This window comes from Aedes albopictus, chromosome 1, assembly GCF_035046485.1.
Source record: "Aedes albopictus strain Foshan chromosome 1, AalbF5, whole genome shotgun sequence".
NCBI lineage: Eukaryota > Metazoa > Arthropoda > Insecta > Diptera > Culicidae > Aedes > Aedes albopictus.
In genome coordinates, this window is record NC_085136.1 from 92,556,230 (window position 1) to 92,567,252 (window position 11,023).

The window sequence follows — 11,023 nt, forward strand, 5'->3', positions numbered from 1 at the left end:
ATTAACATTGTTGTTGACTACCGGACCGCGGGGGGAATTTCTTTCGCATAAATAACCTCCAGAGCAAGTTTTACTTTAACTCTATATTGGGAGATTATAAATTTCCTATATGGGACAATTTAAACGAAATAGATAGGTAAAGAGTGAATGTTAGCCAAGTTCCTTCTTGTAATGGTTAAGGTCTAATATCTTAGGTTTTTTGTCTTAGCAATCTACAGTCACTTACGTTTAACACCGCTTTTGGTAATCTGTCCCGCAGTCTTGTCAAGTCAAGTAATCGTGAGGTGAACAGAGGCGGCTGTAAATGTTTTAATTGGGAATCAGAAGACTTTTTAGATGTTTATTGCTAAGTTTTCCTGTAGCTTACCAAATAGCTTGCAACGCTTCTTTTTAATACAGGTTAGGCAAGCTACTGCTCTAAATAACCGTTGTACTAGGCAACCTAAAGTCATAAACAATGTAAATTCATTTAAGCCCGCTCATAATTTCACTTGCAAATGGGTTACCTATCAGTTTTTGGGCAATTCATACAGATAGGAGCCGAATAGAATAACTAATTTAGAATAATAACAATTTTAGGTAGAATAAACAATTTAGGAGTTAGAATTCACTTTCTGCGTTAACGCGATTGATCAGTGCTTTTTGGATTCTTTCGTCTTTTGTTTCAATATTGCTACTCGCGGTCGGTGACAGCGATAGCTATCAATCCAGTCCACAGTTGTCACAGGCTCGAGATGATTGACGTCGGAGAGTTTATAAAAGGCGCGTGCTGTCCATAAGGGGCAGCTTACAAACATATTCAAAAAAATTCCTCAATCACTCTATTAAGGCGAAACTGGAAGGATTTCCTCATTTTTTCGGTTTTTGATTTTTTATAAAATAACGAAGCAATATTTTCAAAATCGGTTTTCGTGCACATGAAGAGTATGGATCAAGGTATCTTCTAATTTTTTTTTTGTGGTGGAAAATGTTTTCCATTTTTGCAGAAACCATTTTTTTGTGTTATTTTGTTTAAAAATGGTTTCTGCAAAAACGAAAAACATTTTCCACCGGGAAAAAAATCAAGAGAAACCTTGATCCATACTCTATATGTGCACGAAAACCGATTTTGAAAATATTGCTTCGTTATTTTATAAAAAATCAAAAACCAAAAAGTGAGGAAATGGATCCAGTTTCGCCTTAAAGTAAAAGAGTTTAAGGTAGTTGAATACACACTAGAGTGGGTCAACGTTGTATGGAGAAACTTTAAATTTGATCGTATCAACCCGGAACAAAGGTTTTTCAATCTATATTAGCGTCCAAAACAACTGTGCATAATTTGGGAGCGATTGGTTGCGTCCCCGTATTCCGCATTGCGATTGAAATTTGTATGGAAGTTAGTATGGGAAAACGTACTTTTTTGCATTTTACTCATAAGTTGAATTCTTTTGTCTAATACCATATGACTAGGGACGTTAAAGTATAGCCTAGGATATGCCGAAAAACTATGCCGAAGACCACAAAGTGATCCAACGCTTGTTGAAAAAGTTATTCGCCTAGTTATTTAGGCAAAAAAATTGAGATTTTATTATTGATGATATTCCTTCACATGTTAAATGTTAAGCACCATCGGGCAATCTGTACGTTATAACTTTTTTCAGTATCGGATCACTTTGTGGTCTTCGGCAAAGTTTTTCAGCATATCCTAGGCTCTACTTTAACGTCATTAGTTAGATCGTTTGAGACGAAAAGTTTCAATTTATGAGAAAAATACTAAAAAGCACGTTTTCCCATACAAAATTGTATACAAATTTCATTCGCAATGCGGAATACGGGGAAGCAACCAATCGCTCCCAAATTTTGCACAGTTGCTTTGGACGCTAAAAGGAATCGAAAAAGCTTAGTTTCGAGAAACCGATTTTGTTGACCCAGTCTGATACACACTGTAATAATTTTCTCAAAAGTTAAACGGAAATTAAAAATTTTATTGAAAAGAAAATAAAAATAAAAATATTTCAACAATAATCATAAAATTTGAAATGTTTTCATCGGTATGACAAATAAGCTTACAAAAAAAAATAAAAGTGTATGGATATTCTAAAATAAAAATAAGAAAAATCAATAACCAAAATTCACAAAATCGAGAATTGAAAAGAATCACCTTACAAAACATGTTTAAATCGATTTTAGGTGTCAAAAAATGATATTTAGATCAAAACAAAAAAAAAATGGGTATAAGGGTTAAGAATTCCCTAAGTGTTCCTTCTGGAATTTCTTCAGTAGTTTCATCTGGAATTCATTCAGGAAATCTACTGGGAATTCGTGCAGGAGTGCCATTCGAAATTTCTCCAACAATTTCTCGACAATTTCGCAGGAGTTCTTCAGCGATTTCTTTAGAGAACGAAAATTTCTCCAACAGCTCTACACGACATTTCCATTCGGAGAAGTTTCCAAATAGAATTTCTGCAAGAAACCATCCAGGGGATTCTTCAAACATTGCTTTTGAAGTTTTTTTTTAAATCTTCCGAAAACTTCTCTACAGATTCCTAAAGGAATTTATCAATTCCTCCAGAGCTTTCCTAAGGATTTTTTTCAAGAGTTCATCAAAGCATTTCTAAAGAAATTTCTTTAGAAATCCTTCAGAATGTTCTTCAAATTTCCAGTTCAAGAACTCATTCAGAAATCGTTCCAGGAATTTCTTTGGAAATTTCTCCAAGAGCTCTTTCAGCTATTCTTTCAGAAATATCAAGATGTATTCCTCCAGAAATATATTCCGAAAGTTATCCAGAAACTCCTACAGAGATTTTCTGTGGAGAGCTTTAAAGATTGAATCCTTCAATGAATTACATAGCTTTTCAAGTGTTAATGGGTGGTTTCAGGGAGTTTCTGATGGCATGCAGTGTCTTTGGGGAGTACAGGGACTTTCAAGACCGCCTAACCCACTGAAAGAGCTTTAAAAGCATTTTAGCGGGTTTTAGGAAATTTCAAAAGCATTCAAATAAGGGTTTCAAAAAGTTTCACATTCGGGAGCGTTAGAAGGATTTCTAGGGATTTTAGAGCTCTTCGAAAGAGCTTCAGAGGGGCTTAAGAAGGTTTCAAGGCAAAAAAATGGGTTTTAGGAGATATCAAGACGTTTCGGGGGCTTCAGGAGTTGTCAGGGGGCTTCCGGAAGTTTCATGGGGTATTAAAGGGATTTCAAAGCGTTTCAGAGGGATTCGGGGGATTTTTGAGGCTTTGGGGAGTTTCCTAGGTTTCAGAGAAGATCCCGAGGGTTTCACTGGTATTCTGAAGGGGCTTCAGGGGCTTTCATAGAGTTTCACGGAGTTTTAGGATGCTTCAGAAGAGTATTCTGGAAATTTATGGGATTATAAGGGGGTTTCAGAGGGGTTTTGAAGTGCTACTAAGCGTTTAGATTGGATTAATGTGGTTTCAAGTACCTCCATGAGATTTCCAGGCGGTTTTTATGAAGTTACCAGTCAAGTGAAATTTTTGAGAGGTTTCAAGATATCTCGGAGGGTTTCATGGTGTTATGAGTTTTCAGAAAACTTTGAAATTGTTTGTGGGAAATGTACGAGGGTATGAGGATGTTTCGAAGGATCAAAGAGTGTTTCAGAAGATTTCAGGAGGTTGCCAACTGTTTCCAGGAGTAGGTGGGTGGGTGGTTATTTTTGATATTTTCAAGGCTTTTCAAGGGTGTTCAAGCAGGTTCAAAAGAGTTCAATAGTAGTTCACGGGTGTCTTAGGCGAATTTGAAAGAAATTTTAAAGTTCATCAGTGGATTTCAGCGAGTTTCAATAGCACATTCTCGGGGGTTAAGTGAAGTTCTTAAGGGTTCTATGGAAGGTTTAGAGGGGACTTGGGCATTTAAAAGGGTTCAATAGGTTTCAGAAGGGTGTTAAGAAATTGATGAAACATGTGTGCATGAGATTTGGGAGTTTATACCTTATCAGTAATACAGCGAGGGATCACAAGTTGTAAATTCGATGACCAATATTCGAGAAAGCTTTTAGATACTCTTCGATTGATTGATTTGTCTTTATATAAGAGACTTTCAGCCCTTGGCTGGTTCGTCTCTCGGATACTCTTCGACAGTTCAATGAGCTCGTTGTGCCTATTGGATTTATCTTAATTGCAATCCATTAATCATGTAGAATAGTAATTGTTATGATATACGATAGCTCCAGCCCTTGATGATTTGGAGGGTTAGAGTTTTCAGCAAAGTTTTTGGGTTGGTTAAGACCTTATAGATGACAAGTTGTTTAATTCGATATATTTACATTGAGTGGTGCTAGCAAGTATGCTAATGTTGTGCACTTATTATCTCAGATTCTTGACCAGGGATGCCATATATACAGATTTGTCTGTATTATACAGATTTTTAGGCACTAATACCGATTTCGTTTTATATGAAATACTATTTCTGAACTAGAGGAGCCATTTTATTTTTGTATGGGATACAGATTTTACTCCCAAAATTTGTATGGGATACAGATTTTTGAAAAGAGTGATACAGATTTTTCAAAAAATCATCCGGCATCCCTGGTCTTGCCAGCTTAGGAAAATGTGTTTCGAACGACGTTATTCAGTTTGATAAATACTTATAGATGATCAGCTTTAAATTAAAAGTTCTGCCAGTAGATGACGTTTGTAAGTATGAACATATTCATTAATTTCATATCACAGTATCCGGATGATTTAGAAGGTTTATCAACATGCACGGAAACTTCTCGATATCATTTAAAATTATAATAATATCTGAAGGCATCCATGAAAAATTCCGGGAATAAATACCGGGTGAAAATCCTATCAAGAAAGAGTCCCTGAAGGAATCCCAAGGACTTCAATCCTTGAACCAATCTTACGAGGAATGCCTGACAGCATCCTAGAAAACCCTCTGAAACAATCCCATGCAATAATCCTGAAAGAATCACGGAGGGAATCCCAGAAAGGATTCCTGAAGGAATCTATGGAGAAATTCCTAAAGGAACTTTGGAAAGACTTACTGAAGGAGCCCATACAAATCCATGAAGAAATCCTTGAAGGAATCCCTGGAAGAATCCCTGAAGAAATCCATGAAGATATCCCTGAAGGAACTCCTGAACGACCACGTAAAGCAATCCCTGGCAGAAGAGTACCGGAAGGTGTTGTGAAGTATTAGCTCTATATGAGGCTCGTATACGCTTTGCCCAGACGCCAACTTTTGCCAGATCAATTATGGAAAGTTCTTTGGCTTTGTTTGTCCCTATTAGCTTCTCGAGAGTGACAAATATTTGTCCCCCCCCCCTATGTCACACTTTTTGTATTGGAACTCATAATTTTTTGGATGAATCGTCACGTTCTGCAAAACTCCCCCTCTCCCATACGAGCGCGACGTTATTTACGTACCACGTACTTTACGTGGTCGTAGCAATCCCTGGCAGAAGAGTACCGGAAGGTGTTGTGAAGTATTAGCTCTATATGAGGCTCGTATACGCTTTGCCCAGACGCCAACTTTTGCCAGATCAATTATGGAAAGTTCTTTGGCTTTGTTTGTCCCTATTAGCTTCTCGAGAGTGACAAATATTTGTCCCCCCCCCCCTATGTCACACTTTTTGTATTGGAACTCATAATTTTTTGGATGAATCGTCACGTTCTGCAAAACTCCCCCTCTCCCATACGAGCGCGACGTTATTTGTGTACGGCTCCTAAAAAAATTAAAAAAAAACATTGCAGAGAGGAATCCCGGAAGAAATTCCGAGTGGAACTCCTGAAGAAACTCGTAGAATAACTCTTGAAGGAATCGCTGGAAGAATCCTGAGTGGAATGCTGGAAGGAATCCCAGCCCAGGTAACATTTTATAGTCAGAAAACCTAGAAGAGGTTGTTACAACCATCATAAAACCAAAATAAAAGGTACTAGGGTTTATGACGGTTTTCAAAACTTCTACAAGACTAATTAATCATCCAAATGTTACTTGGGAGGATAATTTTTTGGATGTATTCCTAGAGGACTTTTGGCAGGAAAGAGACGAACCAGCCAAGGGCTGAAAGTCTCTCAAATAAAGATAAATCAATCAATCAACTTTTGGCAGGAATGCTGAGATGAATCTTGGTGGAAAAAAATGAATGAACATTTTGTACCCTGATGACAGAATAAAAACTGCACGATTCTCAAAATAAAGGAGAAATGGAGGTTTCAGGAGTTCCTATGGAAAATCTAGGGTGGTCGAGGGAGCTTTAGCGGATTCCATGGATGTTCCATGGAGTGTCATGACCGTTCCTTGTGGTTTCAGGGGGTTTAAGGGGTCGTTGTCAAATCATGTTCAACATTTGGGGAGGGGAAGGGTCTCAAAAATGTGACAATACATGCATTAGGTAGGAAAATAGCATTCCAGGGATGTTTCAGGAGGTTTCAAAGGGTACCAGGGGGTTTCAGGAGAATTCCAGGGAGTTTCAAAGGTTTTCAGAGGCGTTTCAGGGAGTTTCATGAGCGTTTCAATGGTTTCATGGGCATGACATCGGATTTCAGGGGGTTTATGATGCGTCTTAGGCTGTTTCAGCGGGGTTCAGGAGTCTCAGGTCGTTCCAATTACATTACAGGGGATTTCAAGAGCGTTCCAAGGGGTTTCCCGTGGTTATAGAGACATTCCAGAGTTACCCATGGGGCTTCATATGGTTATAGTAACATTTCAGGGGGACCCTAAGAATTTCAGCGGTGTTCCAGGAGGTTTCAAGGACTTTAGGGGTGTTTTAAAAGGTTTCAGGGATATTCCAGGGAATTCCAGCCAGTTTAACGGCGTACCAGGGAGTTTCAGAAGTGTTCCAGAGGGTCACAAGGGGTCCCACCGCCGTTCCAGGGGTGTTAAAGTAGCGTTACATGGAGTTTCATAGTGTTTCATGGGCATTCCAGGATAATCCAGCGAGTTGCAGCAGTACTCCATGGGTTTTCATGGGTTATCAGAGACGTTCTAGGAAGTTTCAGGGCTGTTCCAGTGTGTTTTAAGGGTGTTTTATTGGATTTCGGGGACGTTCCAGAAGTTTTGAAGGGGTTCCAGAGGTGTTCTAGCGAATTTCAGTGTATTTCAGGGGATTTCAATGCCGTTTCATGGAATTTCAGAGCTTTTTAGGGGGTTTACATAGTATTTCATGGGTCTCAGGGGGTCCCAGCCCCAGGGGAGTTTCCAGAGGGCTTCAGGGATATTCCAGGGTGATCTACCGGTTTTAAGGGGGTTTCAAGAGCGATCCAGGGCTTTTCAAGGGGTTTTAGAAGCGTTCAATAGCAATCCCTCAAATTTTCAAGAGTATAAGTCACCAAATCTTCAGACATAACATGTATGATTGAATTAAATTTGTGCTAGCACAGCCCCCTGTAACTTTCTTCGGTCAAGTGGCGTGTTCAATGTTTGTTTAACCCTCGAGTGATCATGCTGTTGTATTTTGTAAATCGCATGGGGCTGGTGATAGTGGCCAACCGTGTGAAACTGACGGATGGTTAAGAATCTCTAAGAGCTCCATCGTGTATATGTTATTGGATCTACAAGCGTAATCAATCAGGAACGTCTTGAATCCCTTCTGAAACCACCTGAAACGTTCATGAAACATTTCAAATACCTCTCAAATCACACCTGAAGCTTACCTCAGAGCAGTGATCCAAAATGTATTTTCAAAATCTGTAGCCCCCCGTGAACCCCTTCAAAGCCTCCTGTAACGCCCATGAGACCCTCCGAAATACAAAATATGCCTATGAAATTTGCAGAAAAATCTCTGAAATTTCATGAAATGTCACTGAAAACTCCCTGAAATTTCTTCGGACTGCATGTACTGCTCTTGAGACCCTCTCCGAAACCCCCGCAAACGCTCTTGTAACGCCTCCGGAACCCCCTTAAAAATCCACTGAAATATCCTGATATCTTCGAAAACCTCCTCGGACTCCATGTAACGCCCCTGTAACGCCTCCGGTCATTTGAAATCTTCTGAAATGGCATCGAAAACCCGCTCAAACCCCCTCGAGCCCCATGTAACGCACCTCAGATCCCCGAAAATACCCGAAAATTCTCCAAAAATTCCTGAATATTTTGGAAACCAGCATGAAACCCCTTCGGACCCCATGTAACTTCTGAAACCATCTCAGACCATCTGTCCCGACTCATTACCTAAATGGATGATTGGGTGTAATTTTCATTAACACTTACCCAAATTAATTTCATGAATCCCTATTACACTTCTTTAAACATATTTGAAAATCCCAAAATTATTGCAAATCAGAGCCCCGTCCATTCACTAAACCTCAATCATGAGCTATAAGTATGTACACAGGCCCACACAGAACCGCCTCGGGGGCGATTGTCATCGCAGAAAAGCCCACAAAAGAATAACAAAGCTTAGACGTCATCAGCAGGCAGGCAGGTAAAAAGAACTGTCTCTTTGAGCGAAGCACCAATTCTTAACTTAAAGGGCGAATGAAACAAAACAGCGAGGAAATCCACCCTCCTACGCCCCACACATCCGGCAAGACGACGGACGGGACCAATGTGGGGATGGGATTTCCCGGAAGGAAGCGCAACAGGGAGCTCTAAAAGTGCTCTATTAATGTAATCGCGGCCGCTGAACTCGACAGGTGGATCAAGATATGCGAAGCAGGAGGATGGGAGTAGAAGCGAGAATCAACTGAAAGGTTAGGCCCAAACAGGACAGCGAGAGGGGGTGTAAGACAACAGTAGTGTTATGATAAGAGGCTGATGGTCAAAATAGAAGAAGTTGGTCATAACTTACGATTCGTCAACACGGGCTCGGACCGTTGATGTTTCTATGTAGAGTTGAGGGCAGTGTGGATGGGTTCGATAACACGTTTAACGCGCGATTGTGTAGAATTTATTGTAACGACGAATTTGGACGAGTTTTACTTCAACACGGGAAGAGCTTAACAATCTATAGATAAGAGACGAGAAGGTCCAAAAATGGATGTGCGTAACTAGGTTTTCAGGAACGTAAACTATCCTATCTGAATACAGTATCGGGTGGAATTTGGGCACACGTGAGCACCACAACAGTATAAGGACCGGTCTAAACAACAATCGACTAACGCTGGTGGTGCAAGTACGGAACGGAAAATCTTAACAACAAAACCGGATGCTGTTCCGAAGCTGGTCTCTGGTAAACTACGGCCCCAGTCGGTGGAGTGCTGAAGGACACCCTCTCACTTCAGCTGTGGGTCTCTTCTGGAACCCGAAAAACCGGAGGCTTGGCCCTTTTGCGGCGAGAGAAACTGCTGCTGCTGATAAGCCCGAGGTGGGTGAACTCAGAGTGTGGGTGATGTCCTCGGTGATGATAGTGCGAATGACCTAGTTTTCCTGGGAAAATTCAAGGGAACAGCTTGAAGGATGTCAACGTTCAAGGATCCCTATTAGAATGTAACCTGATGATTAAAAACATTGAATTCATATCAAAAAACCTTTTATTTCATACTTATAAAACCAAACTTCTGAAATTTTCTGATCACATGATGCACACCTGATCCGAACCTCTCTTTGTTTTCAAACAAGCCGAGCAAAAAAAAAATCAATCACATCGCAGTAAGCAGATTCCCACACGTAGTAGTAGTAGGTCACTCGTGAGCTTCGCCGTGAGTTACCATGGATACGCCTTTCCCTCCCTCAACATGGCCTACTCGAAGAGTCGAAAGAAAATATGGTTTCAAATCATTTCACCTTTTTCAGAATCGATTCCTATCCAGATCGGAAGTGGAGGAAATGTGGTGAAATTCCAGCATTTCCTTGATTTTGCAAACGTTAAGAAGCACACCCTTCAAAGCAAGGTGCGCCTCCCAAAGAATGGACGTGCTATCATCGGATCGGAATCAAAAATAAACAAGACGCAAATTTTCGTTGTTTAACAACAGCAGCGTCAAAAAAGGGGAAAGACCTGACTGCTGCTGTTGCTGCTTCTGCAGGGTGTATGCAAACAAAGAAAAATAAAGACGAACCAACTGATGACGACGAACCAGGTTTTCTAGGTGCGACGAAAGTGGGATACGTGTGGAATGCGAACAAGGATGAGGGGTATTGCGTTGCGAGGAAAGGAGGTTTTATGACGATTTTTCACGCTTTTGCGCAGTACGGTTGTCGGGGGTTACAAGGATACTCGACGAGGGGTGCGAGGATGGACTTGAAGTTTGGTTTTATAGATTGGCGAGGTCTATAGGTTCAGAGATTATACCTTTTGTTGTGATGAAAAGGGTGTGACAGACGTAAGGAAATTCAAAAAATCAAATTATTTAGAATAATTTTCTTTAATGCGATTTGCGAAGTTCATTTCATTTGATAAGCATTACATTACAATCATAATAAAACTGAATCAACAATTTTTCGCCACCATAACATTCGGTTCGTGGCTTCAGTCCTCCATCCTCGGCCGCATCCCTCATTTGCCAGATCGTTCTGCACCTGATCCGCCCACCTTGCACGCCACCCTCCAGGTCTTCTTGTACCATCCGGATGTCTTGCGACACCAGCTTTTCAGGGTTGTTTTCCAGCATTTTTCACAACATGCCCCGCCCAACGTATCCTTCCAGCATTTGCGACCTTCCGGATGCTAGGTTCGCCGTAGAGTACAAGGAGCTCGTGTTTCATTCTTCGCCGCCACACACCGTTCTCCTGAACATCGCCAATAACAGTAAGCACCCACCGTTCCAGAACTTCGAGTGCTTGCATGTCGTCCTCGAGCATAGTCCAGGTCTCGTGCCCGCAGAGAATCACGGGTCTTATCAGCGTTTCGTACTTGGTACATTTGGTGCGGGGGTGATCTTTTCCGACCGCAGATTCTTGTATCGTTAGTGATTCTGCCTGCTAGCATGTATTTCGTTTTCGACACGTTTACCGTGAGTCCGACCTGTGCTGCTTCACGTTTAAGGCGGGTGTACAGTTCTGCCACCGTTTCAAATGTTCTATCAATAATATCCATGTCATCCGCAAAACATACAAATTGGCCGGATTTCGTGATAATCGTACCTCGGCTGTTAAGCCCGGTTCGTCGCATAACACCTTCTAGAGCGATGTTGAACAGCATGC

General features: G+C 40.9%; 1 protein-coding gene across 1 annotated transcript in view; it reads right to left on the bottom strand.

The window, feature by feature from the left end:
- Nucleotides 1-9,154, bottom strand: part of LOC109427367 (proton channel OtopLc) — a 185,963-nt gene extending 176,809 nt beyond the window's left edge. The window contains exon 1 of the mRNA XM_062845021.1: nt 8,730-9,154. The gene's annotated coding sequence lies outside the window, so the exon portion shown is untranslated. The remainder of the gene's footprint in view (nt 1-8,729) is intronic.
- Nucleotides 9,155-11,023: the final 1,869 nt, after the last annotated feature.